The 21,414-nt window shown below is 45.4% G+C and overlaps 1 protein-coding gene across 3 annotated transcripts in view; it reads left to right on the forward strand.

Annotated features, from left to right (window-relative positions):
- The first annotated feature begins 598 nt into the window (after positions 1–598).
- The window catches only part of CSNK1G1 (casein kinase 1 gamma 1), a 90,882-nt gene continuing 70,066 nt past the window's right edge, over positions 599–21,414 (forward strand). The window contains exons 1-2 of one of the 3 annotated variants that reach the window (XM_056499939.1): positions 599–742; positions 18,097–18,183. The gene's annotated coding sequence lies outside the window, so the exon portion shown is untranslated. Of the gene's footprint in view, positions 743–804; positions 892–18,096; positions 18,184–21,414 lie in introns of those variants that run through there. The other 2 variants (XM_056499941.1, XM_056499940.1) reach the window with 2 other exon arrangements.

Raw genomic sequence — 21,414 nt, forward strand, 5'->3', positions numbered from 1 at the left:
AATGTGTCAATTTAAAACATCCATGTGGAAAACGCCAAGTTCTTCACCAGAATCAACCTGGGAGCATCCAGATGACAACACCAGTGGGTTTCTACTCCTCTTCCAAAAAATCGAGGAACAGTTTGGGTTGGAAGCAGCTACCCCAGCGGGTGCTAAACCCGGGAAGATGCAGAGTCCCAATGGATGTGCCGGTTGATGCCGAACCTCGGCGGGTGCTGAGCCCGGAGGATGCAGAGTCCCAATGAATGAATGCTGAGCCTCGGCGGGTGCTGAGCCCCGCCCGGAGCGAACCCGCTCGTTCCGCGGTCCCCCCGCTCGTTCCCCCGCTCGTTCCGCCGCTCGTTCCGAGGTTCCCTCGCTCGTTCCGCCGCTCGTTCCGCGGTCCCCCCGCTCGTTCCGCCGCCGTGCCCGCGGTCGCCCCGCTCGTTCCGCCGCTCGTTCCGCCGCCCCCCCGCTCGTTCCGCCGCCGTGCCCGCGGTCGCCCCGCTCGTTCGGCCGCCGCTTCCTCCTGGCAACGGCACGCGGTTTCCAGGGCCCGGCTGCCCCGGAAGCGGCGCGGGCGCGGAGCGGCCATAGGGCGGAGCCGCGCGGGGCGGTGCCGGCGCTGAGCGCTGCCGGGTCGGGCCGTGGCCGTCGAGTGCCGTGAGGGAGGAGCTGCGGTGGGCGCGGGGAGAGCAGCGGCGGCTCCGGCCCGGCCCAGCGCGGCCCGGCCCGCCCGGGGAGCGCGGCGCCGGCGGGGCAGGTAGGGCGGCGGGGCGCGGGCGGCGCGGCCCGGGCGGGGGGCGCTCCTCGCGGCCCGGGCTGGGCGCCGCAGCGCTGCCGGTGCGGCGGGAACGGCTCCGGCCGAGCGGGCGGAGCAGCCGCCGTGGGGCGGCCCGAGGGACCCCGCGGGTGAGGGGATGGCGGCTCCCCCGCGGTGTGGGCGGAGGGAAGCGGGGCGCGTTCGGGGCGCTGGGCTGTGCCCGGCGGGGCTTGAGTGGGGGAGCGCGGCGGTCCGAGCTGAGGGACTGTCCCGGGAGTGCGGGGACCCGGTGGTGTTCCCATCAAAGGACGCGAAATGCTCTTTGTAACTGGAGGTGTATCAGCAATGTATTTGTGTGAAGAAGTTATATATCCCCTGCACGCCTGGAAAGTATTTCCTTCTACTGTTTGGCACAGTGTGGAACTCTAAGGGTTGAGGCTTGTTGTCTTACCCAGATCATGGAATCGGGATGGTTTGAGTTGGAAGGATCCTAAAGGTCATCTCATTCCACCCCTGCCATGAGCAGGAACACCTTTCCCCAGACCGTGCTGCTCCAAACCCTTCCAGAGCCAGGGCAGCCTCAGCTGCCTCAGGAGGGTGGCATCTTCTTTCCAAATGTTTCACTGCTACCAGTCCCCTTTAGCCTTTCTCGACAGGACTGCTCTGTTCGTGGGAAGTCTTCTGAGCAGAGTCCAAGCTCTGTTGAGCTGCCTCCCGTGCCTGACTGTGTGACATTTTCTACATTCCTCGTTTCTGGGCTCACTGTGACCTGCCTGAAGTCCCACTGTCATGGGTGTGACCTCAGACGTGACTTTTTTTTTTTTCACTAGTGACCTAATACTCCCCAGGTTTTTCAGGACCTGCCTTTTCCTTCTCTCAGCTTCCCAGCTGCCAGCTGTGATTTACCCAGGTAATCCATCTCTACATCCCTGGTTCAGTGCTGTGTTGGTAACTCAATCTCTGTTGGGAGAGGGTGATGGCTGAACTGGGAATCATGAGCTTTGTTCCTGGTGAGAAGCTCTTATTAGGTATTAGCAGCATTTTCCCAAGACACATTAAAAAAAAACCAAAAAAACCAAAAAAACAACAAAGAGTGCCTTTGATTTAGGAGTTTGCAGAGATTCAGAGATTCAGGCTGCAGAATTCCTCAATGCTTGCCAGTGGCTCAAGTTTTGAAAGTGCTACCTAGGTGGTGAAGTGTTACTGATGAGAGAATTTGTGTTTCATGACACTGCTGTTGCAGAGAGATGTGCACACTGGTTATTTCCACATGAAGCTGGGCTCACACTGGAGCTCCTGGGAGTCAGGGATGAGCTGGAGATGCTGCCAATGATAAATACCAGCAGGAGTGCTTGTTTAGGGAAGGTCACTGCTGGCAAGGTGTGACCAGATAAGAAAATAATTTAAATATCATGGTGTGTAATAAAAAAATCATTATTAGTTTAAAAAAAAAGCAAATGTACTTAGGAAGAGTGGAGGATGCAGGTGAGAGGTGCCAGGGAAATCTCAGTTTCCATGTTGGCTGCCGATGTAGCAGCACCCCAGCACTGCTGATATTCCAGCCTTTTGGCAAAAATCTTGCCTACTCCAGTGAAATTTTAGACTATTGGCTTGATAAAATCAGGGCTTTGTGCTTCCTCCCTCCATAAGCACCTAAGCTTTTTTCAGATACAAGTGTTTCTTTAAACAATCCCTGCCCTGAAATCACTTTTTCTAGGCTTGGCTGGTGCCCTTTTTTATTCTTTAAGGGCTCCTGGGTGGTGAGCAAGAGGAGTCTCATCTCTCTGCTTTCCTCTGCGAGTCTATAACTGTGTGTTTCCAACTGTCCTCACAAGTTTGGGCCAATTTGGGCTCCTTGCTGTGTTTTTGGGACATGAGGGCTGGAAACCCACACCAGGTTCTCACAATAAATTTATCTGTGGCTTGTACATACCTGCCTGTGTTTATGCCAGAGTTGCTTTCTCTAAATCAGCTCTTCTCTCTGTTAGTGGTTTCAGAAAGCTTGGCCCAGCTGTTGGCTCCTTATTTTCAAGCCACACAGTCACTCTGTCCATGTTCTCTCTTCCCTGCACGTGTTTACTCAGAGCTAATCCCTGATGGGGGAGCAGGGCACAGAATGGCAGGGGAGGCTCTCTGGGATGCTGTGCCATGGAGAATCCTTCTGTGCTGGTATCCTTCATGTCTAAGACAGTTTGGGGGCTCACAGGTCATGGCAACAAGCTAATAAATACCCTGTCTCTCTTTCTTTTTACTTGGATTAAAAAGCTTTCCAGTTCATGAGTGAGCTTGCCTCATTCCAGCCCATATATCTGGCTCTTCCATAGGAGTTTTCATGCTGTTCTGGTTCTCTGCATTGGCAACAACTTGCTTTTCTGTGCCAGAGTCACCAATGGAAAATATTCTGGCAGATTCAGAACTCTGCTGTGAGGGGTGTTGTGAGCTGGGCAAGATCCTAAGTCCATCCTAGTCCACAGCCACTTGCTGCTTTCCCTGCTCTGACACTGCTCCCTTTTCCAGCTCTTAGGAAGCAATCAGCCCCTGTGTATTTTCAGGTTAACAGATTAAATCCTGTGTAATGCCTTAAAAAGTGCTACCAGATGAGACCAGGAATCCATCTGGCCTGGTATCCTGCTCACTGGTAACCAGAAGCAGATGCCTGGGGAGGGGAGAACACAAACACAGCAGATATAATCCAGGGAAACAGTGCTTTATTTTTTCTCTCTCCAACAGTTCATGACCTCCCTGAGCCAGGTGTTGAAATTAGGAGCCTTCACACTTCTCTTCACGATATTCATGATTTTAGGAAAATACTTTTTTCCATTCCTAGTAGTTTCTTGGCTGAATTGTCCTCATATATTTAAATCTTTTGTGGCTCTGCTTTTTTTTCATGTCATTGCCAGCTCTGCTCCAGCCTCCTTGAGACACTTAAGGCAGGAGGGGTGGGGCATAGGACAAAGGGGGATGTTGACAGATGTGTTGGGATATATTTATGGTGCAGGTATCTCTTTAGAGGTATTTTATCCTATATTACTGTCTCTGTAGTTACAAATGATGTGCTTGTTCATTAGTGATCTGAAAACCATGGTTTTTGTGGATTACTCTTCTGTAGTCCTGCTTCCTAGGGTTGGCTTCAGTTCAGTCTGTCATGTTTCTTGAAGTTGATGTTAGGGTGGTTGTTCCTGATGTGCTGCTCTGTGAATTGTATCACCCACTCATATCATGAGATTTTACTGCAATTCCTTGGAGTCATGGCTCTTATTTACTTCTCATCCTGAATTATTCAGAGTAGCAAATGTTGTCATCTTAGTAACACAGCTCAGTGTAAAGCAGAATCCTTTGGTGAGTCCCTTCTGCTGCAAAATGGACCAGTTATTTATGTACATGAAGGATTTTTCTTTTATCCCATAGTTTTTCTTTCCAGAGAGCTTTGGTGGATTCTGCCATGTAGTATTCTTGCTTTTTTCAATGGAGTATATCAGCTGCTTTTCCCTTGATGTGCTCTGACCACTGCAGAAGGAAGAAGGGCTAAAAATGACAGCAGCCCTGACTCCTGAAACATGGCTTCATTTTGTACAGTATAATTAGCCCTGCAGCAGTTTAGGCTGGTCTTTAGGCCAGCTCTGGTTTGCCCAGCATGGCTGCCTGGGCTGGGGTGGTCCAGATGCTGCTGAATCCTCTCTGAAAGCTGGGCCAAGAGACTTTCAGGTACCAGCTTTAATCAAGGGCATTTCCACATTTCCTTCTGTGTGACTTTGGGGTAAAGTGAGGCTGTTGCTGTCACCTCATCATGTTTTGCCACCAAAAGCCTTATTTCTGGGGTCAAGCAGGAAGAGAGGAGATGGCCAAGCTCAGCAGAGTACGTATAAAACACAATTTTAATTTTTGGGGGATGTTGTCTGATGATTCATTAATACAATAATAGATCATGTGGCTTCTAATCTTTTTTTTTTTTTTTTTTTCTTACTAAAGGCTTATAAATTTAGATTTTGTTTCCTTCTTGGACATTTAGCTTTGCTGTACAGATGGGTTGGCTTTGATTACTCAGTCAGGTCACACTGTAGGGCTCACACCAATATTCCAACTGCCTTCCAAGGTGAAGGTAGGAATTAGTTTAGATTGGATGTTAAGATTAAATTCTTCTCTGTGAGGGTGGTGAAGGCCTGGCACAGGTTGCCCAGAGTAGCTGTGGCTGCCTCATCCCTGGAAGTGTCCAAGTCCAGGTTGAACAGGATTTGGGGCACCCTGGGATAGGGAAAATCATCCTTGTCTGTGACAGGGGGTGGAACAAGCTGAGCTTTAAGGTCCCTTCCCATCCAAATATTCCATGGTTCTGTGAGTTGCTGCTTCTCTCAGCCACTCCTGGAGAGAATCACTTGCTGTTTAAGAACTTGGTCCTGGTGTCACACACTGACCTGGCATTTGCTCTGGTGACATGAAGGGATGTGGAGCCTGGTCAACACTGTGTCCTGCTTGTGCAGCTCGCTGGTGACAGTGTGACAGCTGCTGCTGCTCCTCCAGTGTCTGAGGCTCTGATTTTCTGGTTTAAACTTGTAATTCTGATTTAATTCTGATTCAGGGGATTTCTCGTTAACACAAAAAACTTGAGTTGCTCAAATGGTGGTGTCAGCTTAGTTCCTCTAAATGTCTGCTTGGTTCTTGTGTTTTTTAAATGTCTGGTGGCTCCTCTACTCTCTACTGTGTTTTGAATGAACTTGCTATGTCCACTTGCAAGCCAGACATTTGAGTTTTTCCATCATACTTTTAGACTTCCAGCATTTGTGAAGTAGTGCTCCTGACCCTTGTTTTTGTCTTTCCATCTGACTTGCGCTGTGTTGATTTTTTTGTTCTAGCTGTGGATTTTCACATGGCTAATACTTGTCCCATCTGTAGGAGTTCTTGAGGAGATGAGGATCTTATGAATCACCTTCTTTCCCCCCAAAGATGCATCCTCCTCAAATATACTCTTCTCTGGATCTGCTGGCTTTCTCTACTCCTCTTCTGCAATGTGAGAGGAGCCTTTGATTTTGATTGCAGGGGCCACTGTCATGGTGCTGTGGAAGATGTCCCTGCCCATGACAGGGGGATGGAACAGGGCAGGCTTTAAGATCCTTCCAACCCAGCCCATTCTGGGGTTCTATGAAGTGGTAAAATTTCAGAATTGCTATGCCTACTTCATCTCTATGTTCTACATTAACACTCTGCACCCCCTGACTTTTGTTTTTTATTTGAGGGAGGAGGTATTTGAACTCTTCTTTAAATGGCTCATTTAATTTCTGGTTCATCAGACTCTTCCAACATTTTAAACAATCCCTTTTTCCCTAGAAATTGGTAAAAGCAATAATGAAACTCAAGAGGACTGAAATCATCATTTTCTCCTGGCTTTTGGTATGTTCTTCCTTCTTGTCAGATCCTTTTGGAGCAGCCCATCTCCTGCAATGGATAGTTGTCTTTTACCTGTCTGAATCTTCTGGTTTGCTTTGCTCATCTTTGAGCAAATCTCTTCTGGAGAACAGCTTAACAGCCTGAAAAGTTGACAGTGATTCCACCCTCAAGATCAGCCTGACAGTTTGTGTGTTGTGGAAGACAATTGAATAGCTTGGATTTGCTGCTCTGAGCATTTAGTGCAGGAATTGGGGATATGGGAAAATTGTCTGCCTCTGCTCTCCTGCTCTTTTTTTTTCCTCCTTTTTTTTTCCTTTTGGTTTTTTTTTTTTTTTTTTTTTCCCCTTCTTATGGTTATTTTATGACATTCCTTTAGGCTGGGAATATTGTGGCTGTTTACAAATATGTGAAGGTTTCTCTGCAGTCCCAAATCTTTTTTCTGAGGTCATTGTGTCTGTAGCTCTTAGATGAGTTGGCCACATTGTCTGTGGTGCATTAGAGGAGGCCACATCATTTATTAAATATCCTGAGTAGCTGCTATCCTGTGTTTTAATGTCCAGTGATAAAGCCTGGGGAGTTCATGCAGTTTGTGCTGAGGTTAAGAAAGCTCTGAAATACCTGCCTCCTACAGAGCTACTCCTTTTTCCCAGCCCACAAGGAATTGCTGTGTCAATGCCAAAGGTAGTTTAATCAAGTAGTAGGAGAAGCCTGTTTGAACTCAGTGAATCTAACCTCTCTGACGTGTTTCCTGGAGCTGTTTATTTTATGTTAGAGAAGATGCTCTCTTCCATCTTATTGATTTGCTGTGGAGCTCAGTTCATGGTTTAACCCCTGCCATGCAGAACAGTTTCCCATTGCCAGAGGTCAGGGTTAGATTTGATACTGGGATGAAATTCTTCTCTGTGAGGGTGGTGAGATTCTGCCACAGGTAATACCTTGTTTGTAGAAATTAGCCAAACTCAGTGTTCCTTTGTTTTGCACATTCATTTCTGAGTTACAAGTCAGAGGACAGATTCAGATCGTTTCAGTTGTTGTCCTTCACACCAGTGGAGAGCTCACAACAAGGAAAACACAGGAAATCTGTCTAGCCCTGCACTTGGCAAGGATGGGTATATAAATTGACTCATTGACTTGTTCAGGTTGGCACCACCTTTAAGATCATTGGGCCCAGCCATTAAAGTTACTTCTCTTATATAAAGTTCTTTAGGGCAGTTTTGGAAGAGTAGTAGTTTGATGTCTCTCAGACTTGCTGGATCTTTGAGCTTTCATTTCTCATCACTCAAAATTTCTTCCAGATCTGACTGCTGTTTTGTTTGGGTCTATTGGAACTAATGAGAGGAAGTTCTCTAAAATACAGCTTTAATATTGTTCATCCAGGGTGACAATTCTGGCAAGTAATGGAGGAGTTTGACTCTCCTCAAGGTTGGAACAAGCTGCTTCATTCATTGTGCAGCAATCCCATCCTGCCTGATCTGGACTGTCCTTAGTTACTTTGTAACTGTCTTCCTCTGTAACACACAAGGCCAGTTTCATTTCTGCAGCTTATTTTTATTTCATGGATTTTAAAAGAACAAATTTCAATGAGCAAATGAAATTTAAGAACCTTTAACATCTTATTTTAATGAAGCAGAGGCCACAGGCTTTGTAGTTGTCTCTTTTCAAGTTCAGGTTAGACTTCAAAGGTCTTGCCTTTAGGAGTTTCATGCCAACTCATCCTTGTTGTCAAATTTTGGCAGGTCACAGCACTCTGGTTTGTGCTGCAGGAAGGGACTGGGGCAGCACGTGCTTTAAGTAACTTCTTAGATGGAAATGAACACTTCCAAAATGCCTGCTGTGTTTCATTCCTCCAGGTAGAGAGGTTCTTGAAAGTCTTCAGGGCCAGGTTGGATGGAGCAACCTAGTCCAGTGGAGGGTGTCCCTGCCCGTGGCAGGAGGTGGGACAAGGTGAACTTTAATGTCCATTCCAACCCAAATCAGTCTATGATTTTATGGTTCTTCCCCACCCTGAATAGCTTTCACTCCCTGGTTGCTCTCTCATTTTTCTAGCAATGCCTACCTCAGCTAGCTGAGTTGAATGCTTTGGAGGCCCTCAGGTTCTCCAAACTATCATCCTGCAGCTGACATCAGGCCTCTAGCCACTGGCATCTGGTACTGCTTCCCAGCTTCCTTTCTTTGCAAAGGTTTTAACTGGTTCTGTGCAGTGTTGGCTTCAGATTGACTTGTGATAGCTGCAGTGCCAGTGTGGTAAATCATTGCTGGGCTGTATTGGCATCTCTGGGGGGAATACCACTGCTCAGATCCCTGGTATTCTCTGATTAAAATCCAAGACTGCTATTTAGGCTCCAACACATTTCACAACTCTTTGGTTTTGTGTGGATTTGCTGGGTACAGCACTGGTACTTGGTGGTTTTTATCCCTTCTAAGGAGTTACTGAGCATGCCAGAATGCCTTTGCCTGTCAAGATCCATGACTGGGAACAGGATGTTTTGGAACCACTTGTTCTGTTCTTCCTGGTGCTTCAACTTCAAGGAGACAATGTGATTGAAGACACATTTGGGGGAAACTTGGCTGCTGTGGTGATAGCTTCAGGTTTTGTCTGGGGTACTTAGGGGTCATGGTATCCTCCTGGCTGGGGCCTCTGCAGGGACAGGTTTGGTAGGAGCAGTGATGTGCAGGGTGGCTGTTGGATGTTCATATATCCCTCTGTGGCACCATCTGTTTGTAGAGGCATTAGGGGATGGAGTGTGACTTCCAGATGCCTTTGGGACCATACACACTCAACATCTAGTGAGGGAAATCTTGTGCCTGGTTGGACTTTTGTGCATTCAGCTCAGTAATCCTGGCTTTGCATGGTTGAGCTAATGCTCCTGTTTGAGTTTTAGGCATCAAAATAGATTCTTGAGCATCTCTGAAGGCCTGTAGGGCTGAGGCAGATAGTTCAGAAGTTCTGCAGTGGTGCCTTGAAACCAGATTCTTTAACTTGTTTTTTCTGACTGGCAGATTGTTGCAGTGATCCTGGACATCAAATTTTAGTTGACTGCTGTGCTCCTTCTGTGGGCCCATGGCTGATACTGATCCTAAAACCTAACACAGTTGAAGAACCTGAGTCACCTCTGCCTCTTTGGCTTGGAAAATTATTAAATGCTTGACAAAACTGTTGCCTGAGATACTTTTTGGTAAACTGAGGCTTGTCTTCACAAACTGTTCATTCAGCCTCTGCTAACATTTACAAAAGCTTTGAATAATCCCTGAGTTCTTGTCTATCTGCTCTTGTGTAGCTGTTAGAACTGTTGTGTGAGGTGAGATAGAGGAGGAAATGTACTTGCTAATGGGATGCTCTAAAATATATTTGTGCTGTTAAATCTTCTTGAGCTCCTTCTGCTGACTCTGAATGTAGTAGTTTGGACATTTGAGTAAACCAGCCCTGAGTATCTGAGCTTCCCATAACTAACAGACTCGCCTGAGGCACAGGTGGCTAAATTTAGTCTTCCAGCAAGCTTGGTATGACCTTGTGCTGTAAGGATTTTCTACTTGTATCTCTCTCAACGCATAATCCCTGTTTTTGTGTGGTGGACAGAGCTTTGAGGCTCGATGGTGCTAAACAGCTTTTTGTGTTTGTCATTGGCCAACACTTCCAGTGTGACTCTGGATCTGAGTGCAGTGCAAAAGGTTCACAAGTGATCTACTGCTACAAAGCCATGCTCACCAGTGGCTTCAAAGGAGACAGACACAATGTGGTGCACAGAGTAAATTACTTGGTAATAAACATTTCTAATTGACAGCTGCATTGAAGATGAGGGCTTGAAAGTGAAAGTTGAATCAAAGCAGCTTCATACAGATGCAATTTCCAAACTGTGGGAAATGTAATGTTTGCCTTCAAGGTAACATGAAGCTTGTGTGTGCAAAATAGCATTTCAGCTTCTGGGAGAAGTTTGTGGTGTGTGTGAGATGTTGCACAGAGGTGGCCAGTTCTGGTTGTGCCTCCTCATGTGGGTTTGTCTCCCTGTGTGAAGTGAGACTTATCCTCCATGTTAAACTTCAGCAAATTCTTGTTGAAGTTGCTTCTAATTAATTGCATTATTCAACCTACAAGCATAATGAGGAAGACACCTTTAATGTGTACTCAGGAGTACTCAGAGTACTTCTGGAGCTCCTTGCATCCCCCAACAATGCCAGACTGCTCTGAAGCTGGCAGCTGCCAGCTGAGTGGGAAAAGTTGCTGGGAAGCTGAATAGGATTTTTGTGATGTGCATCTTTTACCTTGTGAAAGAAGATCTTTTGCAGGTGAATGGGAAAAACCCTTTTGGTTGGCATGGGCATGGCTTGGACCACTGGGATTCATCTCTCTGGCACTGACTTGGTTGTTGGTGGTGCACTGGTTTCTTGCTTGATACAGGTACTACATGTTGTTTTATTTTTTGGAAGGCTCAAATATTAATCTGATTAAGGATTAGGGTAGTTGAGTAATACACTGAGTGAATTGCATTGGGTGAGTGTGTGACTCCTCCTATTGTGTTGTGCATTTCTGGTCATTACATCTTCCCCAGGGTTGGAAAACATATGGAGAGAGAAAGTAGAGTTGAAGGTGGATGAGAAGCTGCCTATCCTGGGCAGCTCTTGGGATTGGGAGGATTTCTTTAAAAAGCAGGCAGCAAACTTCTGAATGTTGTTCTGGAGCTGTGTAGAAGCTGTTGGTTTAGGAAGTTGGGCAAACAAAAAATGTGATTAGACAAACCCAGGCATGTCCATAAAATGAATGCTGGACAGCTGTGTCCATGCCAACATCTGTAATCCAGCAGTGGCAGATCCTGGAGCAGACTGCAGAAATTTGCTGCTCCCTGGATCATCCTCAATTTTCTTGGGCAGAATTTGACACAAGTTCTCCTGCTATTAATTCCACCTTTATGAACCTCCTGCCTTTCCAGCATCCTGGGGCAGCATGAGGAGATGGTACTTCTGAAGAGCTCTGGAGGATGCCTTAGGGATTCTTACAGGAGGGGAAATCTCCAGCTGTTTCCAGGCTACTGTCCATATCTACAGACCTCCCATGCTGTGCTGTTCAAAGGAGATTTGCTGTATAGAGTACTGAGGCTTATGAGTAAAAGCATTCCAGGAGGGGATAGGCAGATATGGAAAGGAGGGAAATAAAGTTAGAAATTATGGATGAAAAAAGGAATTGAACAGAAAGTTCTTGGTCCCTTTAAAAGGGAAAAAAATTATTGAAATTCCACCTTTCTATGCAGAAACATCTGGGAGGAGGTGATCATGATGCCTCTCTTCACCTCTCCCCGTGCTGGCAATCAGCTGATAGCCCAGGATGGGACAGAAACAGCCAAGAGTGAAGCAGCACAATTTAATGTCCTACCCTGTGTCTTACTAATTACATGCAAGGTGTGTATATATATATATATATATATATAGGGGTGATCCCAATATGTCCCTGGGGCTGTTTCCCTTGTGTTCATGGCATAGCTGACCAACTGTGGGTTGCTTTTTTAGCTTCCTAGTCTGTGCCTGCTGAAAATCTAGTTTTAATCAGACACTGACCTATTAAACTAGTAATTTTAACCATGGATGAGGAGCCATTAATGGAGTTTCATACTGAAACATGAAACTTGGTGTTTCAATACTTTCCCTGGGATTGAAACATCCTATTGTGGAATGTTCACAGCTTGAACTCTTTTTTGTTACCTCTGCAGAGGTAACAAAAGGGCTGCTGTGCCCAAAAGGGGAGATTTTGTCCTGCCTTTCCCATATACTGCTTGTCAGACCTGTTCCTGAAGTGCTCTGAGCTCCCCAGGTATTGTAGGGTTGGTTTTCTCCTGTTGCTGTGATGAGTTAGACTTGCTCAGCAGTGGGTCTGATAAGGGGAGAAACCACAGGGGGTTCCTGCAGCTCTTTGGTTACTCCATGTTACAGAGAGCATGTGTGGGTTTTCCTTCAGAGATGCTGTTTTGTCCTGGTGTCAGATCTAAGCTGCAGGCACCTTCTCAACTTTTGGGGCACATGTGGATTGTTGTGGGGTTCACACATGGAGGAGAAGAACCAGGAGGGAGAACCAAAAGGAGCAAAATACCTGAGGTCTCCTGAAAACTTGAGGAGCAGCAGCAGAGGCCCTGAGGAATGGAGGCTACTCAGCTTAATTTAGTGTCTCTCCCTCTCTTTAGAGAGCCAGAATGTCACCTGAGCATGTGATGAGCTTTCTGAATCTCTCAAGGAAGGAAAAAGGATCTTAAATATCTGCATTTGGGTTCCTGGCTTATGCTTAGATCTGAGGAGGGGTATGAGCTGAGCTGGCTGTTTGAAAGAGCACTAAATCAAGAATCTGTTAATGATTGAGTAAACCCATGTAGTAAGGGGGGAATGTGGAGCAAATCATCATTGCTGTGCAGGTTGGGAGCAGCAAGTGCTCCAACAGCTCTGTTATCATTTCTTGAAAAGAATGTGAAGAACTGAAGCAGCTCATCTTCAGATGTGAATCAAAAGGATCTTGCAAGAAAACTCCTAAGGCTAGATGGATTTTTTTTTTGTAATTAAAAAAAAAATTTTTTTTAAGTATTACTGCATGATGGTCCAGGTTGAGATTGGCACCTGGAGTGTGAATTCAGCCATGTCTGACAGCAAATACCATTTAGTATGACTTTAAACTTAGGGCTTTATCCCTCTTCCCAGAGGCACAGAGAGTGGCAGCATTTATTGTGCAGATGCTAGAGGGATATTAACTGTGTGATTCATGTAACCCATGAAGGGATCCTTGGAAAAGAAGAAAATAATAGTACTACAAAATATGAGCCAAGTGCAATGTGATAATGGTAACAGAGAGAGTGTGAGCTATGTACTGTGCACTTCAGAGGGGGATATGAGGTGAGTGCTGTGTAGAGACACTTTGGGCAGATTGTGATCAAAGTCTTCCTCAAAGCCTTTTTCCATAAGATAATGAGAGTTCAAAATCCCACTATTAAATATTTTTCATAACTCAACATTTAGTCAAGGTGGATGATCTGTTTTGACCCTTTTCCATGAGCTCAGGGCACCCAGATCCTCACTGGGTGCTGTTGTGGGGTACCCTCTGCTCTTGCTACAGGAGAAGCCAAAAGGGAAAAACTCAATTTCTTTGCAATAAAAAAGAAGACTGAAAAGCAGATGTTTCATATTAAGATATATGCTTATTTTTCCCTGAGCCACACACTTTCTTTCTTCCAGGCTACTGTTCCTTGTACAGTATCTGCAGCTGCTGCAGGTGAAAAGGTTAAATCATCTCAAAGTGAAAAGTAAAATACTCCTTGGGTGGGCTTTCCCTGCTTGAGTTTCAGGCTCTGGAAGCTGTACCAGAAAGGTCAAGGTTTGGGAGCAGAGGCTCACATTGAAAGGATAAATTAGAGTTCTCTTCATGAGCGTCCTCAGCTGAGCTGTCACTCTGTGCTCCCAGGCTGAGGTGTCACCAAACCACATCATATGGAATGATTGCTGCTGGAAGCACAGTGCAGCTCCATGCTGGGAATACCTCAGGTACAGTCAGGGAAAACATGTCATGAAATTTAATTTAGAATAAGCAGGCCTCTGCTCCTGATGAGTCAAAAGATTTTAAGACTCTCAAATCATAATGTTCCTGTGTTGTAAGTAGACTCTACCTGAAGTTGCCTTCATGTTTCCTCTAAATTTCTTATTCTTGTATTATTTGAGGCACTGTTCTGTTCCCATTCATCACAAAGATGGTTGGCATCAGTTTTGAAGCCCTCAGTATTTTGCTGTTAATAAAGTGTAGGCCCCTGTTATGTGTTAGAGACAGGCAGCTTAATGGGAATATCAAACCTTCATGTGCTGGGATTGCATTGGGTATGGCATTAGGTAACCCCAAAAAATACTTGCTGTTTTCCTTTTGTAAATACAGAATTGAGATCTAGACCTGTTTGCAGCATTTCCTTGCTGTGTTGGAGGCATGCAGGCTACTCCTGAGTTAAAGGAATTGGGAGAGAGATGTCAGAGGGTTTTGTAAGCCACAGGTTTGTACAATTTTATTTTTTTACCTTGGTGTGAGATGATAAAGGCTGTTCTGAGCAGTGCCCAAGTACAGTGTGGGATAAAGGCTGACTCTTTTTCTTCAGCTGAGCAGAATGAAAGTGGATACCAGCTTTGGGATGTATTCAGGGAGGAATTTGCAAATTACTGAGTCCAAGCAGAGCTTTGCTTCAAGTGCAGTCATGAAGGCATTCATATTTCTGTCCAGCTCTTCCTCCAATGTGCTTGGTTTTGGCAAAAAGGCAGCAAAATAAGAAAAAAATCAAAAAGTCAGGTTACAAAACCATCATGTGGGAGGGCAGCCCACTCCTGCTGCCATGAGGTCCAGGGAGGATCAAATGGAGCTGACAGGAAGTGGTTCAGATGTTGTTCAGGTAGCCAGGGACTACTGTGGCTACAAAAACTTTGTGTGAGTCTGGAGAAGAACTGGACACAACATGAAGAGGCTGCACTGAGTGTTCTTGGTAGAGCTGTAGAATGGCCTGAGCTGGCAGGGACCCACAAGGATCAGCAAAGTCCAGCTCCTCACCTTGCTCAGGACAATCCTAGAATCACACTCAGATGCCCAAACTGACTTGGGGAGGCCCAGAAATACAAACCACTGGAGGTGGAAAAACAGAATATTCTTACTCCCTTCCCTTCCCAGATGTGTGCATGGCTGCTGTTCCAAACTGCAGGTCACACTAGCTGTGCCCTTTTCTTTAGTTCACCTCTTTAGCTCCTGGAGGACCTGACATGAGGTATTTCACCTCTGACTTGGATTATCAAATCCATCTCCTGGTGCTGCACAGACACCCCAGCAATCCCACCCTGTGGCTGAGAGTTGTCCTAAAGCTCCTTGAGCTGTGGCAGCCTTGGGGCTGTGACCTTCCCCTGGGGAGCCTGTTTGGTGCCTGACCACCCTCTGGGGGAAGAACCTTTTCCTAGTATCCAACCTAACCATCCCCTGACACAGCTCCAGCTTCATATTTTTAAAGGTGTGTGCTGAAGCTGTCTGGCAGAGTTGAGGTGTCCTGAAGGGGCTTTACCACACACCAGAAATGGTCTGGAGAGACCTTACATTTTTCCATATGGATGTGGAATGCTTTGATTGAGAGCCTGCTCCTGATCCAGGACTGATGGGTTGCTTTTCAGATAAGTCACCTGTTTCTGGAGAATTGCACATCTTATTTCCAGAGAATTGCAAACCCTGGGCACTGCTAAGCTGTGGTTCTCATTGTCTGAGCTTAAGGCAAGTCATCATGTTGAAAAGTAGTGTGGAAAACTATCAGCAAGGCTTAATGCTTCTGGTGGAGACCTGTTCTCTCACACTGACAGCTTGAAGAGTTTTTGGGGTATTTGTGGCTTCTCTAGCTGGTGTAGTGGTGTTTCTGTTATCCTGTGATATTCAAATAATGGTTTAGGTTGAATGGGCTCAAAAAGCTCATCTTGTTCTGACCCCTACCATGGGCAGGGACACCTTCCACTAGACCAGAGCCCTGTCCAGCCTGGTCTTGAATACGTCAGGGATGGTGAGTCCACAGTCTGTCTGTTCCAGTGCCTCACCTGGAAGAAGTAAAGAACTTCTTCCTTAAGTGGCCTTTGAGGGCTGTCCAACATGCTGCTCGTTGGCTGTGTGCTGGGAAGAGATGGCTTTGCTGTGGTTCTGCTGACTGATGTCCTGAGTACAGCATGTGTGGGACCCAGCTCCACACTCCTGAATGCTTCCTGCCCTCCTGCCTTTGGCTCTCTGGAAAATAAGTAACTCCTCTTGCTGAAGGTCCTAGTACAGAGCAGAGCATCCTCATGGAAGGATGCTGCACAACTCCTGCATGGTTGTGAAACTTCAAGGGCTGTTCAGCTCCAGGTGTGTGCCTCACTGGAGCCATCCAAGCCAGGGCATGTCACAGGAAATGGCCTCAGTGTCTGAAGATGCTAATTAAGTGCAAAAAGAGTTAATTATTTGTCAAGAGCTAGAAAGGGTCCCACTTGCTAGTAGTCATAGTTTCAGACTTCCTCTTTTGTTGTCCTTCTCCATTCTGCCTTATTCTTCCCTGGATTCTCCATAATGTCAGGCTTTGGCCATCAAGGCTGGAAAGGGAGAGGCTGGAGCTTGTTACCATGATAAACTGGTGCTCTAACCAGGCTGTTCTCATATTCTCACTTGCTAATCTTGCTTTCTACTGCTGCCAGAGGTGCCTTTCTTCCCCGTGCTTGCAGCTAAATGAGGTTCCTGACTTCCTGGCCACGTTCAACATGGGCAGGATTTCTTGGTGTGTGGCCAGGGAAAGGATAGAGAACAAGCTCTGCATTTTGAACTTCAGGATGCTGGAGCCACATCTGTGTGAACATGGGAGTCATGTTTGCTGTGTTTCAGGTCAAAAGCTCTGTTAAGAAAGGTCTTGAATGAGGTGAGGATGGATTTTGTCACTTGGCCTTGCCAGTAGGAAGTGGCAGAGTCTGACCAATGTGGGGATTTTCCCATGTTACACTTTGATCCATCCTCTTTAACATGTTGGTTGTCTTGTTCTTTGAGCAGAACATGAATAATATAACTTCTGGTTCAAACCTGAACCTTAGGATGGCATGAGATGATTTATTTACCTTTATTGCTAAAGTGAATCATTGTACCATGGAGTGCATTATAAATAGTCTTCTGTTTTGCTTCCTTGTTTGGAGTCACCACCAAACATTGGGATTGGTGTAAGGAAACTGAGTTTCTGGCCAGTGAACCCAGCTAGAATTTCTTATGCACAGCTTTTGGTTTTCTTTCTAAGTTTAAGTAGGGCATGTTCCAAGTGGCAAGACAGCAGAGCTGAAAGGATGTTCAGCATTTAAATATGTGGACTGTCATGTTAATGGGATGCTCCAATTTTTTGCCCAGGAGTGGATGACAGGTGACTAAATAAAGCTGCAGTGTGAATAGGTGCTTGTGGTTTCCCTTTCTTTTAGGTCTTGGTTTGGTACAAGTTTGGCTGGTTCTTCCTTGCTGCAGCCTCTGACCTGGTCAAATAACTTGGAATTACTTTAGTATCAAATAGAACAAAGGTTGGCCTTAAATGCTTCAGAGTAGATTTTATATTGAGGGCTATATTCAGCTCCCTAATGCCTTTTCATTTGAGAGGAATGAGTGTCACTGCTTGTACACTGGAGTAGTGGTGTGTGTTCCTCACACTGGTCCCTGGCTTCATTCTGGAGCTGGTGCTGGATAATTACAGAGGAGGATTCATTAATGATAGCTGTTGGGAGCTCGTGAGGACTTTCAAAGTCTGCTACAGCCCCACTGAGCAATCCTCCAGGCTCCTCAAGGACAAAAACCATGAACAACATCAGAAGAGCATGGATGTGACTTGGACTGGACTGTCTGCAAGCTCCTGAAAGGACAGGGCAGAGGTGGACACCACATTCCCACGTGCTTCAGTCAAACTGGTGTCACTCAGCAGCACAGCCACAGTGACTTTGGTCTATCATGTACTTCATGTGGGAGAAAGCAAAAACACCCTCTGGTTTAAGGTATTACTATGAACCTTTATGTTACCTTGCTGTAACAGTTGGAGAAAAAAGGATAAAGTGCCAACTTAGCTTGGAATACCCATTTGGGAGCTGGTTGCTTGTAGCCTGTGTAAGGGAGTCTCCCATGGTTTTTCAGGAGAATCATCTTTAGGTGATAGTCAGAACTTAAAGTTGCTTTTTAAAACTTTCATTTTTAAGAAAATGCTGTCTTCTGAACTTAAGTTCACATTATTTATTGCATAGAAAGCTGTGAGTTTGCACTGACATAGGGTAAGGAGAATGATTTTCCTATGAACAGTAGGGTTTGGCTCCATTTTACCCCCAGTACTTGGAAACCAGTACCCCCCAGTTGAAACCAAACAATGCCTTTTTTGTTTTTAAGCAGAATACAGTAAGATTGGAAGTCACTGGTGTGAAGTGCTGCACTGAGGCTTCCTAAAATGTGCTTTCTTCCTTACCAGGTTCAGTACACCTATGAGTGCCTGGCTGCTCTGCTGTTCCCATGCCCCAGCACTCACTGCCCTAAGAAGTGAGTTACACATCGTGGGGTGAGTGCCACATACCTTTGATATTCTTAGTGTCTTAGCTTGGAGCCCAAATATCCCTTCCTAAGAAACCCAAACTCACCTGTATTTGATAAGAGGCACCTTTCTTATGGAAACAGGGAGAACTGAGGCTGTTCAACCTGTAGAAGGGAAGGTTTAATGGATACCTCAGAGCACCTTCCAGGATCTGAAGGGGCTACAGGGAAACTGAAGAGGGACTGTTCATCCAGAACTGTAGTGACAGGACAAGGGAGAATGACTTCAAACTGAAATAGGGAAAATTTAGATTAAATGCAACTAAGAAATTGTTCCCTGTGAGGGTGGTGACACCCTGGCACAGGTTACCCAGAGAAGCTGTGGCTGCTCCATCCCTGGAAGTGTCCAAGGCCAGGATATGGCTTGGAGCAGCCTGGTCTAGTGGAAGGTGTTCCTGCTCATGGCAGGGGATGGAACAAGCTGATCTTTTGATTCTCAATATAAATCAAGACACTAGAAATCCAATATCTTATCTGGACTATCAATGAAATATCTGATGAGCTTATGAAAGGATGCTTAGAGACCCAAGTGTAAGTTGTTCAATTCTTACTCCTTGTTTCCATTTTGATTTTTTTTTCCCTTTCAGTTTTGTCAGCATTTTTCATCTGAAGTAACTTCTCTGTGAACTTACATCCCTGATTTCCTTTCCCTGGCATTATTTTTAGAAAGAGGCTTGTAGAGCTGAGAAGTAGGTAGCTGCAGTGTTGCTTGCCAGTGACAAACAAGGAAATTGGACAGGATTGAAGGCAGGGAGAGTCCAGAGTCTTTTGTGGTGAGCTGAGAGCAGAGTTCTTGTGGTGTTCTGTGTATGTGTGTTTGTGTGACAAATAAAACAAGGGCCAGGTTACCTATTCTGTTACAGCTCACCTATGGAATGACCAGAAAACTCAAAATTGAAGTAGTTGGGAAAATTTTCCTCTCCAGAAATCAAATGGAATGGTATTTGCAGGTTAGTGTGTTGGACTGATGCCAGTGCAGGTAGATCCCTTGATTTCATGAAAATAAATCAGTGAGTGTTCTGGTTTGGGGAGGGTAGTGACCTTTAGGGAGTACAAGTCCCTGCTTGGCATAAGGGGTCTTTGGGGTGGGGTGTACATAAAGGCTGAAACTGGCACTAGAGTTCCCTTTCTGGACTTCTGAAAAATGATTTATATAGTGATAAACATTTTTTTTTTTACTTGCAGATTAAGTGATCCTGATTAAGTCATTGGGACGTTTTGTTTAGGGCCATAATTGTGCAGCATCCTTTGGGAATATTGTTTCTATTTTTGGTCAAAATGATGTGACAAAACAAATAATTTTAAAATGGTTGTTTCCATTTAGAATTTTCTGTGTAGAGAGCTTCATGAGCTCTTGCCTTTTGGTTATTTCAGATGGGGGTTGAGGGGGCACAGTGGATGGGCCACAGTGTCATCCTCTCAGCAGCTTCCAGCCTGGAGGAGAAATCTGGTTCCAATTCTGCTTGATATTGTATCTCAAATTATTTTTGCAGCTTCATTCCCTGAAACTAATTTGTCTATTTTTGGTGACAGTAGTAGGAGTATCATTAGTTGTTGAGAAGTGTTTAGTTTGAGCAGTTCAGGCTGGTGCAGTACAGTGCTTTAGTGTCTTCTGTGAGCCCAGCAGAGGCTGTGTCTTCTGCCTGGACCTTCTTTCACATTATTTTTTTCTCAAAGAGAAGCTCCTGTGGTCTAAACCTTTGCTGTTGTGATGTTGGAGAGGGTTTCTTTTGGAACTGAAGTCACTGGCTTGTTTTTCTGTATCCTGCCTGTAAGATGTCTGGGATGTTGGGAAGCCTTTTTGACTCAGATATACCTATTTCCCAAGGTTTGCATTTGTAGCATTGCTTTTTCACTTGGGTGAAGCTTGTTTCCTGTTCCTGCCTCCTTTTCTCTTTCTGTATATTTTAGCTTAATATTTAAAGATGGACTGGTTTTCCCATTCTTTGACTTCCACAGGTGCCACTCTGCCTTGTGCCATTACTTGTCAGTGTGTTCCCTGCCTCCTGACTTCTTCCCAGCTCCAGTGAAACCAGTGCCAGATGCTTCCCTCCTGCATTTGTGCTGCAGAACCAGACATTATCCATGTGAACGAGGAACTGGCTCTTGGCACTAACATAGTGACCTCAGTGTGCTCAGTCAGCCACATCCAGCTTGAGGAATTTGGCCTGAAGTGCAAATTTTTTTCCTTGGATAGCATAAATGAACAAGAGCAACAGCATCTGCAGTCTCAAGCTGATATCCAAAACAAGGGAGACAGCTGTGAGGGTTGTAGGTGCCTCCTCTGTACCCTGGTTGCATCCTGAGAGCAGCCCTGGTAATGTGGGGAAGCCTAAATTTCTTTTTGTACATGCAGCTTTCTAGTTGCATTAGTCATCCATCAGGCTTCTGGATTATTTAAGTGCTTAAGCATTCCTCAGAAAACAGCAATATCTATTTGTAGAAAGGTACATCATGTAAAGTGCAATTCCAGTATATTGGAGCTGCCTGCTGGAGATGTTCTTGGGAATTTTGTCCCTCCAGTTGTGGGACTTCAGGAGCTGGAGAGCCCCCATCAAAGCTCTGAAATCTTACAGGCTTCTGGTTGGTCCTGTGTATATGGTGACACATTAGAGCTCCTCTCAACTTCTCCCAGGAAATCACTCCTCCTCATCAGCCCAATGCAGCCTCAGCTGGTCAATGTTGGTCTCCAGACACTGAGAAACCCTGAGGAAAAGGTGATCTCTGTAGCATTAAGGGAAAATATTCTTCCATTAAGCATGAGAGAAACTGACTCAAACAGTGAAAGACCAAAACCCTCTTCTCTAACTCTTGAACTTCTTCTGTCTTGAACTAAGTCTGAAAGTGCCTAAAGCTGAAATGGTCCATTTTTAAGCTATAATTCATCTGTCTGTGCTGTTTGCAGAAAATCTTTAGGACAGTTCCTTCCTAGAAAGTGAATTCCAATACAGCACAATTATATCCTCATAAACTTAGAGAACTCAAATCTTCACAGGTTTTGTAATGCATGTAATGTGAGTTGACTTCATTGTATTCTAACTCAGAAATTAAGGTTTTGAGATTCACAGACTGGCAAAACACTTGTCCTTGCTTATGCAGTCTGGCTTTTATGTAACTGATAGTCGGTTTCCTCTAGCAACAGCCACCAGATGTTTCACTGAACAAGGCTTAATTCTTTAAAATTGACCTGTGAGAAATG

This window comes from Oenanthe melanoleuca, chromosome 10, assembly GCF_029582105.1.
Source record: "Oenanthe melanoleuca isolate GR-GAL-2019-014 chromosome 10, OMel1.0, whole genome shotgun sequence".
Taxonomy (NCBI): Eukaryota; Metazoa; Chordata; class Aves; order Passeriformes; family Muscicapidae; genus Oenanthe; species Oenanthe melanoleuca.